Raw genomic sequence first — 17,347 nt, forward strand, 5'->3', positions numbered from 1 at the left:
ACATGGGCCCTCCAAAGGCAGCCCGACTAAGTACTGCTCCGCTCCTCTGCTTCATGTTCTATTTTTAGTGTTAGAGCAAGAAGAGATGGGGACTTTCTCACCTGGAGGTACAGAAGGGTGGGAGGCACCAGCTCTAGAACTCATCTGCTATGGGACCATAAGCAGGTCACTTCCCCTATCTGGGCCATGGTTTCTTCATCTGTGCAGTAAGGAGGTTGGAATTCATGTCCCTAAAAGGTTTCCATCACCCACATGCCATGTAGGACTCTCTCTGGACCCTCAGGCCTGTGTCAGCATCCAGCCCGAGGCTCCTGATGTTTGCCCACCAAATCCCTGCTGAGCTCTTGGCCATGGCATATGCGCCCACCAATGGCCCCGCTGCCTCCTACAGGGGGTCAGGCTAAAGGCCTTTCACTAATGTAGCCTCATCCCTGACCCACAGAACCTCAGGCTGCCATTCTAGTTAGGCCCCTGGGAGGAGGCCTTAAGAAGCATTTTCTTGGGGGCAGATGCCCACTCCCTCCCTTTCCCAGAGCTCCACCCCCAGGGGCCTCCTATACATGCTACTTGTCCCACTCTGGTGGCTTCTGTCTACTCAGTCTGTCCACATCTGGAGAAGCTCCCACTGGGGCATTGCTCCAAGCTCACCCTCGTGGTAGCGACTGAACGGGTAGAGGCAAATCACCTCTGGCCATGGGCAGGAATCAGCCCCCTACACAGTCCAGCTCAGAATCCTGCAGTATCTTGTTCTAGGGATAATCCCTGCAGGGAAGTTCCCAGGGAAGTGACTCAGGCCTGAGTGTCTCCCTCTGTAGTGCTACTGAAGAAGGGCTGGAGACAGCTCCCTTGGGGGTCAGAGTCCTGGGGTGGCAGGTCCACATTCCAGTGGCTCACTGACTGGAACAGGGGCCTTGCATGTCCTGGTACCTGCACGGAGTCACAGGTTGTTCTTATGCTGAGAATCAGGTGCCAGGAGGCTTAGCGAAGAGGCAATGTCATGTAGAAGGAAGATCACAGCTTTGTGGCAGAAACCACCTGGCAAATCCCTTCTGCTCGCTGCGTCTGTTTCTTCATCTGTGGGGTGGGGAGAATAATACCTGCCTCAGAGAAGTGTTGTGAGAACTAGAGGCTGTCATGCTTCTAGAGCACCAAGCATCATGCCCTATCCAGAGACTGCACTCCCCAATAGCAGGTAAGGAGCTATTATTATTAAAGTCCTAGAACAGTGCTTGGCATCCAGAATGTGCTCAGTAAATGCAATTGTGATCATCATCCTCATCCCCCAGAGGACATGCAGAGCTGCAGAGCTCCTTTCAACTCTTTGGGGATGGCAACAAGCTGCAGATCACACAGACATACCCCTGAGGTTCCTCTCTCTCTCCATTCTTCCATCTTGCTCTGCTTCCCCCTCAGTCTGCGAGGAGACGAGGGTCAGGGAAACTCGGACAGCTGGCTGGTGGGGTGAAGACATTTAGTAGGTAGGGAGCTCTGCCTCCCTTTGCCCCCACAAGAAAGAAAGTTTGAGAATGCAAAAAATAAAGAAATTTTTTTAATTTAAAAATTAAAAGAAAAAACAGCACAAAGTTTGAGGATGCTCATCTAAAGCTAGCAGGGCTTCTTGCACAGGAAGGGCCTAGACATATGAGCAACCTTCCTTGGGGTGGGATCCTTTATAGAGACTGGGCCTAGCCTTTGATTAGGTAGGACTCTTTCCACTGAAACCATTAGAAATCTCTCTCAAATTCTTAAGCAAAAATTGAATGCTTTGACTCACAGACTTGGGAAGATTCTAATCAAAGGGTCAAAGGAAGCCGGGAACCAAGGCTGCAGGGACTGGAACCAGGGACATGCTTTCCCATGAAGGAAAGAAAATTTGGTGGTATGGTAGAAGCTAGGCCCACTTTATGTTCGCATATCAGGAAAGGTCAGTTATGAACAGATTTGTGGATGGGGCAGCTTCAGGCAGAGATAATATAATACTCAGTACAAAGGTCCCAAGTTAGGAATGAGCTTGTTCAAGGATGAGAAGGAAGCCAGTGTGGGTGGAGAGCAGTGAGTCAGGAAAAGAAGAGATGACGACCAAGAAAGAGACACGGCCAGATCACGAAGAATCTTGGAGGCCAAGATATAGAATTTTTATTGCATTCAAAGGATTGTGGAGAGCCTTTGGAGAGTTTTAAACAACAGAGGGAGGTGGTCTAACTTATGTTTTAAAAAGAACACTCCAGTCATCTCTAGAAGCAATGGAAACAAAAGCAAAAATGAACTATCAAGATAAAAAGCTTCTGCACAGCTAAGGAAACAATCAACAAAACTAAAAGGCAGCCTATAGAATGGGAGAAGATATTTGCAAATGACATGCATGATAAAGGGTTAGTATCTAAAATCTATCAAGAACTTATCAAACTCAACACCCAAAAACCAAATAATCCAGTTAAGAAATGGGCAGAAGACATGAACAGACATTTATCCAAAGAAGACAGACAGATGGCTAACAGACACATGAAAAGATGCTCAACATCACTCAACATCAGGGAAATACAAATCAAAACCATGATGGGATAGTATACCTGTCAGAATGGCTAAAATTAACAAGTCAGGAAACAGATGTTGGGGATGATGTGGAGAAAGGGGAACCCTCTTACACTGTTGGTGGGAATGCAAATGGTACAGCCAGTCTGGAAAACAGTATGGAGCTTCCTCAAAAAATTAAAAATAGAACTACCCTACGATCTAGCAATGCACTACTAGGTATTTACCCAAAGAATACAAACATAGTGATTGGAAGGAGCACATGCACCCCAATGTTTATAGCAGCAATGTCCACAATAGCCAAAGTATGGAAAGAGCCCAAATGTCCATCAACTGATGAATGGATAAAGAAGATGTGATACATACACACACACACACACACACACACACACACACAGGAATATTACCTAGCCATCAAAAATAATGATATCTTGCCATTTGCAAAGAAGTGGATGGAGCTAGAATGTATCAGGCTAAGTGAAACAAGTCAATCAGAGAAAGACAAATACCATATGATTTCACTCATATGTGGAATTTAAGAAACAAAACAGATGAACATATGGGGGGGGAAGGAGGGGGGTAAACAAACCATAAGAAACTCTTAACGATAGAGAACAAACTGAGGGTTGACAGAGGGAGGTGGGGGGGATGGGCTAGATGGGTGATGGGCATTAAGGAGGGCACTTGTTGTGATGAGCACTGGGTGTTATATGTAAGTGATGAATCACTAAATTCTACTCCTGAAACCGATATTACACTATATGTTAACTAACTAGACTTTAAATTAAAAAACTTGAAACAAACAAAAAAGAACACTCTGGTTACTCTATGGAAAAGAGGCCAGGGGTCAGGGTGGAAGGAGGGTTTGGGAGAAAGGCTAAGGGAGGAGCAGTTTTGGGCATGGGTGGGGAAAAGGGTTCTGTTCTGATCATGTTAAAGTTGAGATGATTAGATTGTAGTAGTTTGCTAGGGCTGCTGTAATAAATGACCACAAAGTGCGTGGTTTAAAGCAACAGATATGTATCCTCTCCCAGATCTGGAGGCCAGAAGTGTGAAACCAAGGTGTTAGTAGGGTTGGCTCCTTCTGGGTGCCCCGACGAAGAATATGTTCCATGTCTCTGTCCTAGATTCTGGCGGTTGCCAGCAAGCCTTGGCTTATGGACACATTATTCCAATATCTACCTCTGTCTTCACATGGCAATCTCCCTGTGTGTCTCTTGTCTCTATGTCTTCTCCTCTTCTTATAAGGATACCGGTCATACTGAGTTTAGAGCTACCCTAATCCATTATAACTTCATCTTAACTTGACTGTATCTGCAAAGACCTGATTTTCAAATAAGGTCATATTCACAGGTATAAGAGGTTAGGACTTCCACATATCATTTTGAGACACACCATTCAACCTATAACAGACATCAAAGGGGATGTTAAGTGGGCCAATAGGATTACAAGGCTAAAGTTCAGATGAGAGGTCCACTTTGGAGATATTAATTTAGCAGTCACAGAAAAACAACCTAGGGACTAACAGTAGATAGAGAATAGAAGGGGTATTGGTTGAACTCTGGGACTGTCCAATATTTAGTGGTTTGTGAAAGAGAAGGAGCCAGCATAGGAGATGGAGAAGTGTTCAGTGAGGTAGAAAACCAGGAGAATATGGTGTCCAAGAAGCCAAGAGGAGAGAAGTTTCAAGATGGAAGTAGCAGTCAACCTTGTCAGGAAGTGGCTCTTAGACTGGGCAGTATGCAGAGCAGTGTTGATGCCGACATGATTAATTTCAGTGGCGTGGTGGGGATGGAAGCCTGCCCGGAGGGGCTGACGGGAGGAGGTGAGGGAGAAAGTCAGGCAGCAGCTATATACAACTCTTTCAAGAAGTTTTGCCATGAAGCATAGTAGAAAAATCGGGTGACAATAGAGGGAAATGTGGGATAAATAGGAGGGTTGTTTATTTATGTTTTAAGCTGGAATATATTAGAGAATGTTTGCATGCCACTGAGAATGTTCTAGCATAGCAGTTGGCCATTGGTGGAAGCAGAGACACTCGATCCACTATATAAAGAGGGAAGGCAAATCGTGGAGTGCACATACAGGTAGACAAGCAGGACTGGTACCAGAAAAATGAGGAAGCGCTTGTCCTGTTGCTTCTGTTTTCTCTACGAGGCATGAAGTAAAGTCATCAGCTGAAAGTGAGGGATGAAGACAGTGAAAGATCTTTGAAGAGACGGCAGAAGTTATGAAGTAGAAGTTTTGAAGGGCAGGAAAGTGAACCTATCCGAGGAATATGGGAGGATTATAGAACAGTGAGTTTCCTCTTGAGATTTCCCATTCACAAGTGGGACTCTTTCTAGACACCTTTCTTCTGGGTCTGCACCTCCTTTCAGGAAAGGGTTATTTTTTCTTTTCTTTCTTTTTTTTTTTTTAAGATTTTATTTATTTATTTGAGAGAGTGAGAGAGAAAACAAGAAGAGGGGGGCAGAGGGAGAGAGAGGAGAGGGAGAAACAGACACCCCCCCAGCAGGGAACCCAACTTGGGCTTGATCCCAGGACCCCAAGATCATGACCTGAGCCGAAGACAGACCCCTAACCAACTGAGCCCTCCAGGTGCCCCAGGGAAGGGTCCTGATTGGCCCTATTCAGGGCATATGCCTATCTCTAGTCCAGTCACTGGATCCAGAGAATGAGATCCTAGGAGTGGGCAGACCTGGGTCACATGCCTATCCCTGGGACTAGAGGGGCTGTTGTTATCACCGTCAGCCCCTGCAGAAGCACATGGAGTCGGGGGGTGAGGCAGAAAACAAGCAACAGCTGTGCACTGTCCCCTCCTGCTGTCCTAGGGCTGTCCCGAGACCCAGTGAGGCAGGGTCTATAAAGCTACACTGTGAGCTGCATAGCCCTACACAAGGTAAGGGGTTATTACAGGAGCGCTTAATAAATGATGGATGTGTTTATTAATTTGTCCACTGAGTAAACAGACCCTAGGTTTGGGCTAGGATTGTGAAGGAGAGGAGACAAATCATGAATATGATGCGATCTGCCCCATGGAGCTTGCAGTTCAGTAAAGCTGTATTGGTCATCTTTTGACAGGTTATGCTGTGATAACAAACAACCCCCAAATCTTTGAGGTTTATAACAGCAATGGCTTATTTCTTGCTCATCAGCTTCAGGTGAGCTTTGGCTCAGCTCTAAGAGCTTTCTTCACTCTAGGATAGGACGTGCCATTCTGTGGCAGAGGGTAAAGAGGATACTGCAGTGATTCCTAAAGCTTCTGCTCGCATCACTTCCATTAGCATTTGATTGGTCAAAGCAAGTCACATGACCAAACTCAATGCCCACAAGGTAATGAAGTATCCTGCTTCCATGGGGAGGAATTGAAAGTTACACAGCAGTATGTGGTGATTCATCGTACTTTTGCAGGGAGTAGGACTGAATAATTGGGGAAGATAATATAATCATCAAAAAGGGCAGAAGCACGTAAATGTTCAGCATACAATAGAAAGTGATCAGAGTCCTTGATCCAAGGCATAAGGAGTTCAAAGGGGAGAGATCAGAGAAGGTTTCTTGGAGGAAGTGGCTTTGGGGCTGTCTTGAATGATACCAGAGGATCTAGATGGGTATAGAAGAAGACAAGGCATTCTAGCAGATGGGGCCTGAGAGAGCCACAGAAGAGGGAAAGTGGGAAACTTACACAAGGAATGGTGAATGGCTTAGTTAGCCTAAAGCAGAGGAACTGGGAGCAAAGAATGGAAAGACGGCAAAGTGGGTATATCTGCCAGCCTCCGGGAACATACAGAGGCTCTCATCCCTCCCCGCTCCAGCTGCTCAGCCAGGGGTTCCTGGACTGGAGAAGGGCCTGCAAGTCCTAGTAAATGAGCCCAGGGCCGGCCAGGCTTTGCCTAGACTCTTCTGCCCTTCTTGGCTTAGTCAAACCCAGGTCCTAGCCCAGACTCAGCTTCTCTCAATGCCTCTTTCAAAATTTTGTCGGAAATCGTACTCCCAACGTTCTTATAAAGGTTTCTCTAGGGGCTCCTGGGTGGCTCAGTCATTAAGCGTCTGCCTTCGGCTCAGGTCATGATCCCAGGGTCCTGGGATCGAGCCCCGCATCGGGGTCCCTGCTCGGTGGGAAGCCTGCCTCTCCTTCTCCACTCCCCCTGCTTGTGTTCCCTCTCTCACTGTGTCTCTGTCAAATAAATAAATAAAATCTTAAAAAAAAAAAGGTTTCTCTATGTCTTCTGTTTGTTTCCTCTGCCTGAATCAGCTAGCTTGGTATCCAAAGGATACCCCCAAACTAGGAGATTGTAAACCAAAAAAGAGGTCTCCCCAGAGGCAGGGAGATGGGCAAGATGACCTGGTGGAAGGTCCACCCTTGCAAAGAAATCGTCATCGTGCTGGCTACTCTATTCCACAGCAGCAGTAAAGTGAGTTTTTGTTTTGTTTTGTATAGAGTAAGATCCCAGGATTTATTTTGTTCATAATGTCATAAAAGAAAAATATAATGGCTCTTTAGTTACATAAAGGTATGTATTTCATTGTGTTTTGGATTCAGCTTATTATTACAGCAGTGATTTCGGGTAAACGATTATGTAACAGAAATTTTTCTGCTGCTTATTATTTGGTAAGAATGTGATGATCAGTAAAATTAATTTATAACAGTCTCACCTGTGTTTTCTTTATAGTTATCAAATGTAGTACACAGATGGAAGAGCTTTCTGAGAGGGGGTCCTGGCTTATTGGAATTAATGAGCTATCTACATTGCATGCATGTGGTCTAACTGATACTGGCCCCGGGCAGGTTGGCACTTTTAATCATTAATGCCCTGAAGCCTGCTAGAAGCATGGAAAGAAACAGGCTGACTAGAAGACAGGGACAAAGCCACAGGGAGGCCTCCTATTGCCCAGGAGGGGCCTGCCTGAAGGCACAAGTGGAGCTCAGGGCCCTGTTGCTGGGCACAAACCTTGGTGGTCCTGCCTCAAGGGAGGCAGGTCAACCTCTCGCTTGGGTAGCCTCCAATGTCAAACATCTCAGGAGGTGCCAGGGCCCATCTCAGGCCTGACAGAGGCTTGCATATCACTCATTCCATCATTCATTCACTCAAAAATATGTATTAAGTATCAACTCTGTGCCAGGCACTGGATATAGTAATAAACAAGACAGACAAGCTCTCTGCTCTTTCAGAGTCTCATGTTAGTCTGGGAACAGACAATAAACAAATTAGGGAATAAATCAGAAAGATCAGGTCCGCTAGTCATAAGTGCTGTGGAGACAATAAAAGGGTGACGTGGTAAGAGTACTCAGGTGAGGGGTAAGCTCTCTCTGGGTTCAAGTCAGAGAAGGCTGCTCGGCAAAGCTGACATTTATGCTGAGACTGGAACCATGGGAAGGCGCCAGCTTTGCAAAGTGCTGGAGGAAAAGCTTTCTAAGCATTGGGAACAACAGGTGCAAAGGCCCCAAGGCAGGAAAAGGCTGCAATTGTATGAGGAACAGAAAGGAGACAAGAGTGGCTGAAGCAGAGTGATCAGGAGGGGGAATGATCGGAGGTGAGGTTGGAGAGTTGAATAAAGCTCAGATTATGTGAAGTTTTGTAAAGCCAAGTGGAGTAGTTACTAGACATGCAGGAAAAATCAGGAATCGCTCTAGATATTTCCAATAGGAGGGATTTAACTTGCAGAATTGGTAACAAACATGTTGGCAGGGCTGGAGGAGCAAGAAGAGGGACAGGAGGCTATCCAAAGCCTCGTGGCTGCAGGACATCACACCATCAGCCCCAGGGCCAGAAGAGCAGAATGAGAGATGATGACAACTGTTGTTGAAAATCGTTGGGCCAGGGAGGCGGCTACATAGGAACAGAAGCGCCTGAGCTGGAACCTGAGCGCAAGCTTTGTTACTAGGTGCAGGGAGATGGTGTATGCAAAATACTCAGCACGGTGCTCAGCACTGAGTAAGGTCTCCATAAAGGCGAGCCACACTGAAAGGACAACCGCCATTATGCAGGAGACACCCAGCCTGTTGGATGAGACATAGGAGGACCTAGCACTTGGAAAGATGGGGAACCAAGGGTCTTAGGACAGCTCACTGTAGACAAATTGATAGAATCAGAGAATCACCATTTCCAGGATGCTCCCACGCAGACCTTTGCTGTGCTCTGTTTCTGTGGGCTCTGCTTGGGCCTCAGTGGGAAATCAGAGCATACAGAGCGTGATGGAGGTGGAAGGTGGAGGAGTTAGGTGCCAGAGCAGATAACGAGCATTGTTCCAGTTACCTATTGCTGGGCAGCAAAAAGCCTAGACCTTAAAACAATCTTTTTTTTTTTTTTTATGTTTATGATTCTCTGGATCAAGAATTTGGATGGGGCACAGTGGGGAATGGCTTGTTTCTGTTCCTCAGTGTCTGAGGTCTCGGCTGCTAAGATTAAAAGGAGGTGGGTCTCAACAGCTGGGGGATGGAATCCCCAAAGGCTCAGTCACTCACATGTCTGGTGCCTGGGCTGGGTTGGCTTGAAGATTAGGACTGGAGACCAGAGTGCCTACATGTGGCATCTCTTAGTGCCCTGGCTTCCTCACAAGGTGGTGGCTACAGGATCGTTGGATGTGGTGTCTCGGGGCTTTAAACATGAGTTTTTTCAGCTAACAAAGTGGCAGCTACATCTCCTTTTATGACAAAGCCTTGGAAGTTTCTTGGCACCACTTCCCCTGCAACCTATGGGTCTGTAATCTATCCTGTGTAAGGGAGTCACAAGCCCACTGGACTCCAAGACAGGGAAAGTATACTCTATCTCTAGATGTAGGAACGACAAAGCTCTAGAAAAGCATGTGGGGTGGGAGATAGTATTGCACTCGTTTTGGAAAATATAATCTGCCCCAGGCCTACAGACTAAAACACACTTCTCATGGGCCGGGGGGTTTGCCAGCCATCCTAGGGAGAGAAGGTCTGAGCTCCCTGAGAGAGATGGGGCCAAAGACACAGGCTCTCTCTAAGCCCTGCCTTCACCTACAGAGGAAGCCTCCCCAAAACCCAAAAAGGGAGGAGATCTGTGGCCCAGAATAAGTCCTCACAGGGTCCGCTGGTGAAAATTCAGGGGACATATGTCACATTAGAGAGCAAGAGAGCTGGAAACTGTGCTAGGGAGGCTCAGCACAACTGACACTGGATAATGATGATTATGGTGATGATGAGATACTTACTGAGTGTCTGTTTGGGACCAGCCACTTAAATATATCTTTTTCACTTGAGCTTCCAAAAGGAAATGTAGAGCCTTAGATGCACATCTCAGAAAAGCAGAACGGTTGAAAATTAATGAGCTAAGGGTCTATCTTAATAAGTTAGAAAAAATATATAGCAAAAGAAAACTCAAAGAATGTAGAAGGAAACAGCAAGATAAAGAACAGAAATTGAAGAAACAGAAACCAAATACGCAACGGAGAAGATCAGCCAATCCAAAAGCCAATTCTGTGAAAGTGGATGAATCTCTGATGATACTGACCAAGATAAACTTGAAAGAAAACAAAAATAAACAATATCAGACATAAAAAGAGGGTTATTTTATGGATGCTTCAGGCATTAGGAAGAAACAAAGAGAATATTACAAATAAGTTTGTACCAATAAAACCGAAGATGTATGTGAAATCGATAAACTGCTTGAGGCATATGCCTTACTAATACTGACTCAACCTGAAATAGGAAATCTGGATAATCCTATACTGTTAAAGAAATTTAATCAGAAGTCAAAAATATTCCCATGAAGAAAACCTAGTCTTCACTGGTGAGTAGTAATTCTTTAAACATCCCATTAGAGAATGAGGATTCCCTTCTCCATTGGAGGAAACTGTAGCTCCTGGAGTTCCAGCAACTTGCCTAAGGGCCTAAGAACTAGTAATTGTCAAACCCACGATTTGAACCTTGGCTGACCTGGCTTCAAAGCCATTACCCTCCCCAGCCTCTTCAAATGCTATAATTAGCAGCATATTTGTGAAGGTGAAGGACAAAGTCCTGATGCAAAAGCATGCGAAAACAGATTCCAGATTTGCAGAGATGGAAGGTAAAGCTCTTTCTGCCCAGAGCAGTCCTAGAAAGGAGTCTGGTTATGTCCACACAGAGAGGGAACCTGGAGATTATCCCTAGGACACCACCCTGCCGTCCTTCAAGACCTATTTAAATGCTACCACCACTTCCCTGTAGGGTACCATAAATCCTGTGCTGAGTCCCATAGCTGCCTTACAGCACTGTGTCTGGTCTCTTCTGTACACGGTCTGTTGTGTATCATTCTCAGTAATGTTTTCCAACCTTGAAAACGCATGGTTTCCTAAGAATACAGACCCCAGTTTGAAAAACCTATATTAAAAAGTTAAATGCTGGGTGCCTGGGTGACTCAGTTGGATAAGCGTCTGCCTTCGGCTCAGGTCATGATCCCAGGGTCCTGGGATCGAGCCCCACATCAGGCTCCCTGCTCTGCAGGAAGCCTGCTTCTCCCTCTGTCCCCCTCCACCATGAATAAATGAATAAAATCTTAAAAAAGAAAAAGTCAAATGCTGGCACTCTTGGTGATCACTGGGACTTTGAAAATTGTAAGGCAGTGAGGCCATCCAAAGAATGTTTTTGTGAAGAAGTATTTTTAAGATTTTCACTCAAATAAAAACTAAATATTCACATAGCAAATTTGTGGCCCCTGAAGATAGAATTTATCTTTGTAACAGGCATCAACTGCTCCACGATATAGTGTGAGATTTCATTCTCTCTCTAAATCAAAATGAAATCCAGCTTAAGTTCTGTCCGAACACTAGATGATTGCTCATCTCTTCACTCCCTCCTAGGTAACAGGATTATACACAACTACATGCTTTGCCAGGTAACTTAGCAGGTTGCTCCTTTGGGCAGAGTGTGTTTCTCCGTCCCTCGCCTCTAGACTTGGCCATATGACTTATTCTGACCAGGGGTATTCTAGCAGACTTGACATAAGCAAAGACTTAAAATGGGCTTGTGCACTGGGGGCTGGTGGTCTTGTGCTTCTTCCATCTCCAAGAGATGAACATTCCCTGGCTAGCCTACTAGTCCTGGAAGGAGGATGAAAGACACGTGGGGCGGAGCAAAACCACCCCAGCCGAAGCCAGCCTACATGCAATTAGCTTCCAACTTGTCCCTAAACACATAAGCTAAGTAAGTGCTCACTGCCGGGGATTGTTATACAGCATTGCCGTGGCCATAGTTAATGGATCCACACCCCTTCTTCCCAAGATCATCAGGACCTCGGCTCATGCCAGTTGCCACAGCTGTGCCCTCCGCCTGGGCTGTGACATACTCCTGAAGGTGGGGGTTCTGAGGCAGCTCTGTCCCGTCCGTGGTAAGTTCTGCCAGAGCCCCCTGTGCCAGGCCTCCCCAAACTGTGGCCTGTGCTCAGTCAGTGCCTGGGTTTAATCCTCAGATGCATAACCTGAGCACCTCATTTAATTTTTCTTGGCCTCATCTGTAAAATGGAAATAATAATAGCACTTCACAGAGTTCTTGAGAGAAATAAGTGAATATATAAAGTGCTTAACACAGTGCCTGGCATAGAGTAAATGTGCAAAAAATGCTAGCTGTGATTATTATCATGGATTTATTCATCTAAATATTCTCCCTTCTAGGTCCTCCCACCTCTGAGAATCTACATTCACATGAGCTCAGGTCCCTGCTCTGTTGCGATTCATATCTTCCTTCCCTTTCTTGTCTTGAGAACTCCCACTCACCCACCTGAGTTGGGCCCATTGGTCCTCAATCTGGTAATCATTAAGCCTCCAACCCTAAAGTCTGTTAGGAAAGCCTGTGTGGAAGTTGTGTTCTGGGCAGCTCGCGGCTTGCAGATTTTCCTTTCCATGCAGAAACACACAAATCCTCATGGGGGGCCAAGAAAGTCCAAACCTCAGGGACACAGCGTCTGGCTCTTCCCCCAGGAGCAGTGGAATGCCTTTCATTCCTCTGAGGTGAGCCCACAGCTGAGAAAAACTAGACAGGGTTATTTTCTCAATAGGTCATTCTGCTATACCTAATTCTTGATAAATCTCCACCGTTGGACTGTGAGTTCCTTGGCTATGTTTTATTCACTGTGTACCTCCAGAGCTTAGCACAGAGCCCACACTTAGTAGGCACTTGATAAATGTTGGATACATGAATGAATGGAGAATATGGGTTATAAGACCAAGGCAATTTCCAAACGAGGGATGGTGAGAAATCAACACGAGCACCCACAGTGCACTCAGCCTCAGGCTCAATGCCGAGGCCCATACAGGAGAAGTACCAAGACACCTGGAGCTTCAAAGACTTAAGCATACCAAAAAAATAAAGTTCAACCACAGAAATCACTTGCTCTGTCCCACATCAACAAGAGCCCACCGAAGGGCTTGGTTTAGAAGCTGCTGTGGGCCTGATGGCGCACAGGAGACTTAGGAAAGGAAGAGGCAAGATGTGGCCTAAGGCTTGAGAGGGGCTCAGACACTCAGCAGAGGGCCACTGGCTTATCAGGACAAGAACATCACGAGCAAAGGCACAGCACAGGAATGAGTTTGCTATTTGTGGAAAATAACAAGACCAGCTTGACCTGGCTGCAGGACTTGTGATGGGGAGTCAAGAGAGATAAGCGTGGCTATTTCAGGCTGTGACCTGAGCGTAGAGACCTAGAAGTCAGGCTGGGGGTGGGTCCTGATGAGTCAGGCGACAGAGAACGGGTTCTGAGAGGAGACGTGACAAGCATCCACTAGTAGCAGGAGCTCTCTTTCCTCTCATTCCAGGACTCAACGAGATTTTAATCTAAGCCAGAGATTCCAGATATGAGCCCACTCAAGGGGCAGACCACTCAGCTCCTCTAAGAGAGTAGCTCTAAGAGAGTACTAGTTTGTATTGGTAAGAATGTGTGGTTGCAAGCAACAGAAAAACTCTAGTTAATGTAAGCAAAAGATGATTATATTCAAAAGAAATGGAGATGGCTCACAGAATCAAATACTGAAGAGGCTATCCCAGAAAGATGAGGAACCAGGGCAGTGAAATCAAGGGAGCTGGGACTAAGGATAATTTCTTTCCTTTTTTTTTTTTTTTTTTAAGATTTTATTTATTTATTTGAGAGAGTGAGCTTGAGTGGGGGGGGGCAGGAAAAGAAGGAGGAGAAGCAGACCCCCGCTGAGCAGGAAGCCCCGGATACGGCGACAATGTGGGGCTCAATCCCAGGACCTGGGGATCATGACCTCAGACAAAGGCAGCCGCTCAAACGACTGAACCACCCAGGTGTCCCTAAGGATAATTTATTCATGGTACTGCCTTAGGGGATCAGTCAATTCCATTTTCATGTCATTCCATTCAAGATTCAAGGGGAAAAGACTATCTGATTGGCCTAGCTTGGGTCCCATGTCAAGCCCTTGGCCAAGCAGTGGAAGGAGTTTTCATGAACAGTCCACCAAAATTGTAACTGCTGAAGCAGTGCTCCAAGCCAAATCCCCAAAGCTGGTGCCAGGGGAAATGGACAGTGGAAAGGCCAGTTATTTTCTACAAGGTGTGAGCATTGGGAAAACCTAAGGCCTATTTGCTCTTAGAGGGTGGGGAGAGAGGAAAGATGGAGCAATTATCTGAACTTGTAGGTATTTGGGATGGTTAATTTTATACGTCAACTTGACTGGGACACAGGATGTCCAGATATCTGGTTAAACATTACATCTGGGTGTGTCCGTGAGGGTGTTTATGGAGGAGATTGGCCCTTGAATTGGTGGACTGAGTGAAGTGGATTGCCCCCCTCCCACCATGTGCAAGTGGGTAATAATGTTCAACTAGATATCTGGCTGTCCTGGGTCCCAGTTGTCACATAAAATTAACCAATCTGTTGAGGCCCAAATAGATCAAAAAGCTGGAGGAAGGTAGAATTCCTTCTCTGCCTGACTGCATGAGCTGGGACAGGGGTCTGCTCCTGCCCTCCAAGCTCCTGCTTCTTAGGCCTTCAGATCCAGACTGGAATCTACACCATTAGTTCTCAGGCTCTCAGACCTTTAAACTACACCACCAACTTCCCTGGCTCTCCATCTTGCAGACGGCAGATCATGGGACTTCTCACCCTCCATAATTATGTGAGCCAATTTCCTATAATAAATCTCATTTCCCATTTTATATCTATAGTTGTAGCTCCTATTGGTTCTTTTGCTCTGGAGAACCCTGAATAATATAGCATACATTTACGACTGGACCCATAGGCTTTGGAACTTAGAGTCCACCTCAAGTTCCTCCCTTGGAGGTCTTCAGAGTGACCAAGTGAGTGAAGTCACTCACTTCAGAGTGACCAGGTCATCAGAGTGACCTCCCTTAGAGGTCACCAGAGTGACAGCAAATGTGCTGGTGTGGAAGAGGGAAACAAATTAAGGTTCAAGGTGGGAACTCAAAACAGTGTTGAGAAATGAACCCATGCAATTTAATAATTTAATAGTTCTAAGTGGGAGCAGAGCAGGACTTGGCATTTCCAGGATAAGTCAATCAAGAAGAGGCCCTTTCTCAGTCTCTGAAATGCTAAGAGGGTCAGGGTGCTCCTCAACCTTCCCTAGCCTCCTCATATCAAAATGGAAATTCAGGGGCACCTGGCTGGCTCACTTGGTGGAGCATGTGACTCTAGATCTCAGGGTTGTGAGTTCAAGCCCCATGCTGGGTGTAGAGATAACTTAAAAAAAAAAAAGATAAATATTTATATTTATATATATATAAATATTTTTATATACATTATTTATATGTATAAATATAATATATATTATATATATTTATATATATATATATATAAAGAAATTTCAGAGGATAAGGAGCAGGGGCCAGTGCCCATGCAGGGGAAAGCAGGAAGAAACCTTTTGCTTCATCTAGCTGAAATAGAGTCAGATGGGGGCAAGGGTGTGTTAGGAAAGTACAATTACCCAGCCTGCCTATTCCTAAAGCCTGGCACAAGAACGGAGTCATCTGGGAGTCCCGATGTTGAACAGCTGGGAAAGAGGTAGACTCTTGGCAACTGAAATCCTTGCCCACATGGTTGGAGCCTCCCCTGGGCCTGCCCAGTCATGGTCCACCTCAGCCTGAGAGATGGAATGGGTTCTGAGCACAGGTGGCACAGAGACTTGTAAGCTTTTTAGCAACCAGGTAGGCTTAAGGGTGGATGGTATCAGGAGGAGAAGATGAAAGGCTTTTGATTGACTCTCCATCCTTTCTGCTCTATTCAGGGCCTCAGGAAGCTGCCTCTGTGGACTGTGTTGCCCTGGCTCCTTGCCCACAGCTCCATGCTGGGTTTGGCCGATGGGAGGCAGGGCAGGAGACAAGCTGATCAGAGGAGAGAGACCTAGGGGTATGTATCCCCCACGCTCGGCCCCCACGGGGTCTCGGTGTTGGCAGCAGCTGCGTCCCTTTACAGAAGGCCACAGCTCCTGTGGGGCAGTGGCTCTCCCACACACAGCTCTCACCAGTTCTGGCTCCCTCCTCTATCCATTCCTCTTCCAGCTTAGAACTGGGAAAGGCCTTCTTCTGTGGAGCTATGGAGAGGCCCTGGGGACCTCTAGGTACTTTGTTGTTTCCTGTAACTCCAACCAGGAAATATTCCCTTCACTGCCCCTCTTCAATGTACCATCTCTTTTCTTTTCTTTTCTTTTTTAAGGGGGTGGTGGCACCTGGGTGGCTCAGTTTGGCCCAGGTCTTGATCTCATGGTGCTGGGATCCAGCCTGGGGCTTCCCACTCAGCGGGGAGCCTGCTTGTCCCTCTCCCCCTGCCCCTCCCCAACTCGTGTTCGTGCGTGTACTCTCTCTCTCAAATAAATAAATAAAATCTTTTTAAAAGGGGGGGGCAGAGAGAGAATCTCAAGCAGGCTCCAGGCCCAGCATGGAGCCCTACTCGGGGCTCGATCTCACAACCCTGAGATCATGACCTGAGCCAAGAGCAAGAGTCCAATCAATGCTTCACCGACTGCGCCACCCAGGCGCCCCTGCCATCTCTTTTCTGAAGGGCCCCTGCCAGGTACAGTTTCTTACTGTGGCACAGCAGTGTGGAAACCCTGTCATCTTGGCCCCTTGGTGAACATCCCTACCCAGGGCTGCCTCAGATCAACCAAGAGTCATCAAGGAAGCTCCATCAAGTGTTCTCTGGTATTTGGCAGGGCCTGTACGAGGTTATTCTGTCACCTTCCTGCCTTCACACATGGAGAATAGTAACAGGGCAGAGACTGACCACCCCAGGAGAGACCATCAGCCAAGCAGAGGCTCTCTGGCCTCAGTTGCCCAACAGAATGAGTTTGATCTCCTTCAGTCCTGCCTCAGTTCTTCCTGATGCTATCTCAGCTTGTTACTTGTCCCCTCCTTGGACTCTTTTGAGCAGGGATGCCAGGTCCCCCCTTTATAATCTACCCCTAAACTTCAGCTATCTTCCACTTGCCCCTTCCTTTGCACAGAGATAATCCTTTTTCCTGTCCTCTCTCCTACTTCAGAGCATGGAGGGGAGTAGGGAGGAAGACTGGGGCCCTTCTCTGAGCTTTACACTCCCACCCCAGACCTTAGTTTTCCCAGGAAGCAACAGGCAGGGGGAGGCCTGTTGTAAACTGAAGACAAGACAGCTGCTCGTTAAGGAAGCTAAGAACTGAGGAAGGTGAGTAATAGTGTCCAGAGCAGAGCCCAGCATAGCCAGCTAAGTGAGCAACAGCATTAGGATTGACTGGGAAGAGAGGAGAGGACAGAAGGGAGGGGAGGGGAGGGGAGGGGAGGGGGCGCCAGGCAGAGCTGAGACAGGAGGGGGCGGAGGGGAGTACTGAGGCAGGCTGGGGCCCTTCTCTGAGCTTTACACTCCCACCCCAGACC

At 46.7% G+C, this 17,347-nt stretch overlaps 1 protein-coding gene across 1 annotated transcript in view; it reads right to left on the reverse strand.

The window, feature by feature from the left end:
* CTNNA1 (catenin alpha 1) overlaps positions 1-17,347 on the reverse strand; it is a 306,207-nt gene that overhangs the window by 214,138 nt on the left and 74,722 nt on the right. The window lies entirely within an intron of this gene.

The sequence above is a fragment of the Phoca vitulina genome, unplaced genomic scaffold (assembly GCF_004348235.1).
Source record: "Phoca vitulina isolate PV1807 unplaced genomic scaffold, GSC_HSeal_1.0 scaffold32, whole genome shotgun sequence".
Classification (NCBI taxonomy): domain Eukaryota; kingdom Metazoa; phylum Chordata; class Mammalia; order Carnivora; family Phocidae; genus Phoca; species Phoca vitulina.